Source organism: Penaeus monodon, chromosome 12 (assembly GCF_015228065.2).
Source record: "Penaeus monodon isolate SGIC_2016 chromosome 12, NSTDA_Pmon_1, whole genome shotgun sequence".
Classification (NCBI taxonomy): domain Eukaryota; kingdom Metazoa; phylum Arthropoda; class Malacostraca; order Decapoda; family Penaeidae; genus Penaeus; species Penaeus monodon.
This window is the reverse complement of record NC_051397.1, coordinates 6,675,234-6,682,733: the sequence shown is the minus strand read 5'-3', so window position 1 is coordinate 6,682,733 and position 7,500 is coordinate 6,675,234.

The window sequence follows — 7,500 nt, the reverse complement described above, 5'->3', positions numbered from 1 at the left end:
ATAGATAGATAAATAAAGAAATAAATAAATAGTTTCCCCTAAAGTAAGTACCTTCCCTCTACAGACGATTAAGAAAACCTTCCTCCCTACCTCGCTTTCCTTACAAACCAGTCATAAATTAAGCTAAAATTCTAAACAGAGTCGTAGAAATTAAATGGTTTCCCTGGCACTGGACTGTCGGGCTTTTATCACAAGGTTTCGAGACTGATGCTTGTGGGTTCCCGTGGCGGTGCATGAAACTGCTTTTTGTTGGAGGGGGGGGGGGGGATCCGATGTTTTATTTTTCTTTTGTTTTCATTTGTTTTCTGTTTTACTTGGTTTGAAATATTTGATCGGATTTCTTTTTTTTTACCCACTTCTCGTTTTCTTTATATATATATATATATATATATATATATATACATATAAATAAACATATATACATACATATATTATATATATATATATATATATATATATATATATACATGTGTGTATATATATATATATATATATATATATATATATATATATATATATATATGTGTGTGTGTGTGTGTGTGTGTGTGTGTGTGTATACACGCACGCACGCACACACACACACACACACACACACACACACACACACACACACACACACACACACACACACACTACACACACACACACACCCACACCACACGCGTACAGCTCACACGCACACGCGCACTCACATGCACACATACACACACACAGACACATATTTCTATATATGATATATATATATAAAATATATAGATATTATATTATATATATAGTATATATATATATATATATATTGGGGGGTGTTTGTATCTATATATGATGCATAAACAGTACACCGATTTATTGCTAGGTGGTTTACCCTGAATTAGGTTGTTCAGTAAAAACGGGTTTCTACAAACTCGCGACCTTGCCATACCCGGCAACATGCGGTTTCAGGGGGTCCGTGGTGAGGAAACGGAGGGATCGCCGTCCACACACGGAGAGGGCGGAGAGTCACCACCACTAGGGCTTTTGGTTTGATTTTCTGTGTTGCATTATGTAATTTTCTTGGTTAGGGTTGGTTTATGGATTACAGTTAGGAATAGGGCGATTACAGTGAGAGATCGCGTAGGCGTATACGGTGATGGTATTGTATATAAGAAAATAGTAATTAAATGTTAGGAACTTGTTTACTCTTTTCATGTCTACCTCTAAATTACTGTACTCTACAAACATACATAAGGATAAATGAATACCTACCAATCCTAATACTTACAGAAATCTAATTTATATAATTATAGAAATAAAAGAAAGTAAATGAAACGAATCTCACACTCCACTCACTATTAGTTTTATTACAGATCGGTAGCCCAAGTCTCAGGCCAAGATAATAATAAGTATTGGGCTTCTAGCTTGTTCAAAGTAGTGAAATATTTACAAACACACTGATTCGTAATGATATAAAAATAATGTAATATGAACCCCCTTTCCCGATCATTATCTCCATCGATACTGCAGCCACTGAAAACAATAACGAAATTATATTCACTGACTTTCCTGGAATGCACAAACCTTCGAGCATATTGAGTCCTTAATCTCAGCATATCGGATGGACATCGCCACTCCCTGTAATTGCAAAGAGACTGCATTTGTGGTTTACTTTGAATGGTTTCATGATCTCTGTCGAGTCAGGAAGTTTTTTTATTGTAAAATAGAAGGTCGTTTGATTACTTGCTTTGTTAATGTTGGTGATTCTGGATTTTTTTTCTCTCACTTTTTTTCTTTCTCTCTTTCTTTCTATTTCTCCCTTCTCTTTCTCTTTCTTTCTCCCTTCACTTTTTCTTTCTCCCTTTTTTTTCTCTTTTTCTTTCTTTCTCTTTTTCTTTTCTCCCTTTTTTCTTTCTCTCTTTCTGTCTTCCCTTTTTTTTTAACCCTTTTTTTTTTTTTTTCTTTCTCTCTTTCTTTCTCCCTTTTTTCTTTCTCTCTTTCTTTCTCCCTTTTTTCTTTCTCTCTTTCTTTCTCCCTTTTTTCTTTCTCTCTTTCTTTCTCCCTTTTTTCTTTCTTTCTCTCAAATTTAGTTCTCCTCCCGTTTTTTTCTTTTCCTACTCTATCTTTCTCCCTTTTTTTTTTTTTTTCTTTTTTCTTCTCTCTTTCTTTCTCCCCCTGGAAATCTTTTTTTTTTCTTTCTCTCTTTCTTTCCTTCTCGTTTCCTCCTTTTTTTCTTTCTTCTTCATTTCTTTCTCCCTTTTTTTCTTCTCTCTTTCTTTCTCTTTTTCTTTCTCTCTCTTTCTTTCTCCCTTTTTTTTTCTTTCTCCTCTTCTTTCCCTTCTCCCTTTTTTTTTCCTTCTCTCTTTCTTTTCTCTCCATTTTTTTTTTCTTTCATCTCTTTCTTTCTCCCTTTTTGATTTCTCATCTTTCTTTCTCCCTTTTTTCTTTCTCTCTTCTCTTTTCTCCCTTTTTGTTTTCTTTTCTCCTCTTGTCTTTCTCCCCTTTTTTTTTTTTTTTTTTCTTTCTCCTCAAGAAGCGTTAATATTCTTTCAAAAAAAAATCACAACAACTGGACTTTTTCTTTCTCTCTTTCTTTCTCCCTTTTTTCTTTCTCTCTTTCTTTCTCCCTTTTTTTCTTTCTCTCTTTTCTTTTCTCCTTTTTCTTTTCTCTTCTTTCTTCTCCTTTTTTCGTTTCTCCTTTCTTCTCCTCTTTTTTCCCTTTCTCTCTTTCTTTCTCCTTTTTTCTTTCTCTCTTCTTTCTTCTTCCCCTTTTTTCTTCTCTTCCTCCCTTTTTTTTCGTTTCTCTTTCTCCCTTTTTCTTCTCTTTCTCCCTTTTTCTTCTCTTTCTCCCTTTTTTTCTTTCATCTTTCTCCCTTTTTTCTTTCTCTTTCTCCCTTTTTTCTTTCTCTTTCTCCCTTTTTTCTTTCTCTCTTTCTTTCTCCCTTTTTTCTTTCTCTCTTTCTTTCTCCCTTTTTTCTTTCTCTCTTTCTTTCTCCCTTTTTTCTTTCTCCCTTTTTTCTTTCTCTTTCTTTCTCCCTTTTTTCTCTTTCTTTCTCCCTTTTTTCTTTCTCTTTCTTTCTCCCTTTTTTCTTTCTCTTTCTTTCTCCCTTTTTTCTTTCTCTTTCTTTCTCTCTTTTTTCTTTCTTTCTTTCTCCCTTTTTTCTTTCTCTTTCTTTCTCCCTTTTTTCTTTCTCTTTTCTTTCTCCTTTTTCTTCTCTTTCTTCTCCCTTTTTTCTTTCTTTCTTTCTCCCTTTTTTCTTTCTTTCTTTCTCCCTTTTCTTTCTTTCTTTCTCCCTTTTCTTTCTTTCTTTCTCCCTTTTCTTTCTCTCTTCTTTTTCTCTTTCTTTCTCCATCTTTCTTTCTCTCTTTCTTTCTTTCCTCACATCTTTCCTTTTCTCCCCTTTCTTCTTCTTTCTTTCTTTCCCCTTTCTTTCCTTTCTTCTCTCTTTCTCGTCATCTCTCTTTTCTCTCTTTCTCTCTCTTTTCTCTCTCTCTCTCTTTCTCTATCATCTCTTTCTCTCTCTCTCTCTCTCTCGTTTCTCTCTCTCTCTCTTTCTCTCTCCTCCCCTCATCTCTTCATCTTCTCTCCTCTCTCTCTCTCCTCTTTCTCTCCTCTCTCTTCTCTTTCTCTCTCTCTCTCATCTTTCGCTCATCTCTCAGGTCAAAAACCCCCGCGTCTACTCTCTCCTCTTTCTCTCGCTCTCTCCCAATCTTTTCTCTCTCCTCCTCTCTTTCTCCTCTCTCAGTATCGTCTTTCTCTTCTCTCTCCTCGTGCATCTTTCTTCTCTCTCTTCCTCTCTCTCTTCTCATCTTTTCTCCTCTCTCTCTCCTCTTTCTCTCTCTCTCTCTCTTTCTCTCTCTCTCTCTCTTTCTGCTCTCTCTCTCTCTTTCTCATCTCTCCTCTCTTTCTCTCTCTCTCTCTGTCTCTCCGCTCTTTCCTCTCTCTCTCTCTCTTATCTCTTCTACCTCTCTCTCTCATCTTTCTCTCTCTCTGTCTGTGTCTTTCTCTCTCTCTCTCCCTCTTTCCATCTCTCTCGTCTCGCTTCTTTCTCTCTCTCACTCCTCTCCCGCAACAATCTTTCCTCTCTCTCTCTCCCCGTCTCTTCTTCTTTCCCTCATCTCTCTCTCTCGTTTCTCCTCTCTCTCCCCTCCGAACTCTTTTCTCTCTCTCTCTCATCTTTCTCTCTTCTACTCTCTCTATCTTTCTCTCTCTCTCTCTCTTTCTCCTCCTCTCTCTCTCTTTCCTCTCTCTCTCTCCTTTCTCTCTCTCTCTCTCTTAAATTCTCTCTCTCTCTCTCGCTCTTTCTCTCTCTCTTCTTTCTCTCTCCTCTCTCTCCTCTCATCTAGTCTTTTCCTCTCTCTCTCTCAAGGGCTCTTTCTTCTCCTCTCTCTTTTCTCTCTTCTCTCCTCGATCTTGTTCTCGTCCTCATTCATTTCTCTCTCTCTCGTCTCTTCTCTCTCGTCTCTTCTTCTCCTCTCAGTCTTTCTCTCTCTCCTCTCTCTCTCTCCTCGTCTCTTGCTCTCTTTTCTCTCTCCTCTCTCCTCTCTCGTCTCTCTCTCTCTCTCTTCTCTCTTTCTCTCTCTATCTTCACTTTCTCTTTCTTTCCCTCTCTCTCTCTCTCTCATTCTCTTTCATTCTCTCTCTCTCTCTCCCCCCCCTCTCTCTCATATACATACACACGTGTAATATAATATATATATATATATATATATATATCTATATATATATATATATAGTACTATATATATATATATATCATCATCAAGGGCTAACGCCGACGGGGGCGCATGGCCGCATCCACACCTTCGCTTCCAGCCACGAGGATCCCCGAGGCGAGTCCAGGCAGGCAGGCACCCGGCCCATCTCTAATTCCCCGCGACAGATCTCGTCGAGCTTCCCAAGCCATGATCTCCTAGGACGTCCCACAGGTCTCCTCCACCCGGGTTGTCTGCAGAGAAGACAACCCTGATGGGCAGGGTCGTCCATAGGGGGCGAGCCGAGGTGGCCATAATAGCCTGAGTTTGGCGGGTCTCGGAATTATGCAAGTAACAGGTCCCAATGCATGGGGTAAACAGTTGGGGCAGACCCGTGGTCCTGCCACCTGTACCCATGTCCGGCGAAGGGACTTGTTACAGAAAGGCATCAAGGCGAGACTCCAAGGCACTGGATAGCATCCGGTTCGCTTCATAGAGCAAAACTGGAAGTCTCAGGCCTTGAAGACACGCAGCTTGGTCCTTCTGCATATGTATCGACATCTCTCTCAAACGCTTTTTGTTGTGTCGGTTCATGCTCCTGTTGCCAGACCAATCCGTCTACTGACTTTTCCTGGTCTGACAAACCCAGAGTATATGGCTACGCTACCAAGGTATGTAAAACTTGTGACTTCAACGTCCTCGCCACATAAGTATGTATCGACTGAACGGGTTCCCCTAACAGGCCACCCCCAAAGTCCTGAATCTTGGTCCTTGTCCAGGGACCTCTAGGCCTAGGGGCTTTCGCCTCATTGCTAATGCATCAAGAGCCGCCACAGTGACTCCAAGGACTCAGATAGATGGCAACTCGTCGGCAAAGCAAGGTCTGAGACCTTAATATTTGCCTAGTGTTGCCCGCACTGACTTTGGCTATAGCTCTGCCCATTATCCAGTCCATCAAGTGTTTGACAAGTGTGGGTGCAAGGACACAGTGCCTTCCTCACCCGGATTAACAATGAAGAAGTTCGACATACCCACCACACTTTACAGCACTTTCAGTACCATTATAAGAGTCTTGCTATCAAGCCAATAATCTGTGTCGGAATCCCTGAGCTCAGGATCTCCCATAGCGAGTCCCGATGCCCATAGTCAAACGCCTTCTTGAGGTCGATGTAAGCGGCAAAGCAACCCACGACCAAACTCCGACGGAGTTTCCACAATACTCGAAGCGCTAGTTATACGGTCTATTGTGGACTTGCCAGGGAGTAAATCCAGACTGCTCCCATCTCTGGTGCCTTCAGTAGTTGTTGCAGATCCGTTTCAGAAGAATGGGGCGAGAACCTTGCTGGTATGCTGAGGCAGTGTAATGCACGGTAGTTTGCTACAGTCCCACGATCCCCTTTCCCCTTCCAGAGAGTGATGACCACGCCCCTCTAGCAGGTCAGGGAGGAATGGTACCGACTGCAAATGGGCAGTCAGGACTGTATGCAGGCCCCGATCCTAGGTTCACCCCCCGGCCTTTAGCAGTTGCCAGCAGGGATATCACATATGCCTGCAGCCTTTCCCACTCTTCAGCTTGGAAATCGCCAGCCTAACCTCTGTTAGGGTAGGAGGTTTCCTCGCTGAATGGTTGGGTCCGGCACAGGCACTGCACATCGCTTGCAATCCAAGCTAACTGTTGGAAGGTCCACCTGGTAACACTGTTCACAATACTCAGCCCAATCAACGTTCACTGAACACCCAACATGATCTGAGATGGATCCGTCGCATTTCCGCATGATTGGACCTGCAGTCGATCTGTGAGGAGGTCTTAGGGTTCATTTTTCTCAGGGCTTGGTAGGCATGGCGAATGGTCAATTTACCAAGAAATGGCCTCAACCTCCTCAGCAAAGATTCCTTATAGAACTGTTTCCTTGTCCCTTCTCAGCAGTGTCCGAGCCCTAAACTCACCATGGAAACGACGCAAGACTTGATTCCCATTCAGCTGAGGCCTTGCACACGCTTCCAGTGCCTCTAATGTCGCCATGGATATGGTATTTTACTGCCTTGTCCTTGGGCGTACGCCAATGGACTCCTGACTGCTTCAATTGTTTACGCGCTTTGAAGGACTCCCACAGAGCAACTGGGTCCTCAGGTTGCCTGGTTTTCTGTGAATCGTCGAGACCTGCCGTGGCGAACCCACGGCACACTCCTCCTCCCTAAGTCTGTCCTTGTGAAACACCTTAGGGTGGCCACTTGGAGGGACGGGGGAGTTTTGAAGTGGACCCGCAGTAGCTACAGCCGCCTATGGTCGGTGGCCACAGACTCAGTACTCCGTAAACCCTGCGTTCTGGAGGATCCTCCATCCTCGTGCTGACAAGAATGTGTCGATCCTCCTTGGCCACATTACCCGTAACCGCTGTACAAGGCCGGCGATGCGAGTTGGAGCAACTGGTACCCGGGAGCCAGAGATCCTCATTTTCTGGGACCTAGCAAAGTCCCGGAAGAAGGAGGCTATTCCTGCTGCTGGGATCAGCTCCCAGAGCCCTGGGGCCGACAGACATCTCGTGCCACTCGGTCACAGCGGATACCGGCATTGAAGTCGCCCAACATGCTAAAGTCTCGCCGGGGGCAATCGTCTGCCACAATAGGCGAGTTTGTGGCGTAGAACGCATCTTTCACATCGTTTTTATATTCATCGTATGAGTGTATACAGCATTAAAGACAAGCCAAAAGCATGCTTCAGTATCAATGCCATGAGATACCTCATCAACCGGGTGTCACCTCGCTACCGCGGGCTGAAGTCGACTGGAGATGTGCTATTGCTACACCCTGGAGTGTGACCATCGCGCTGGCGGC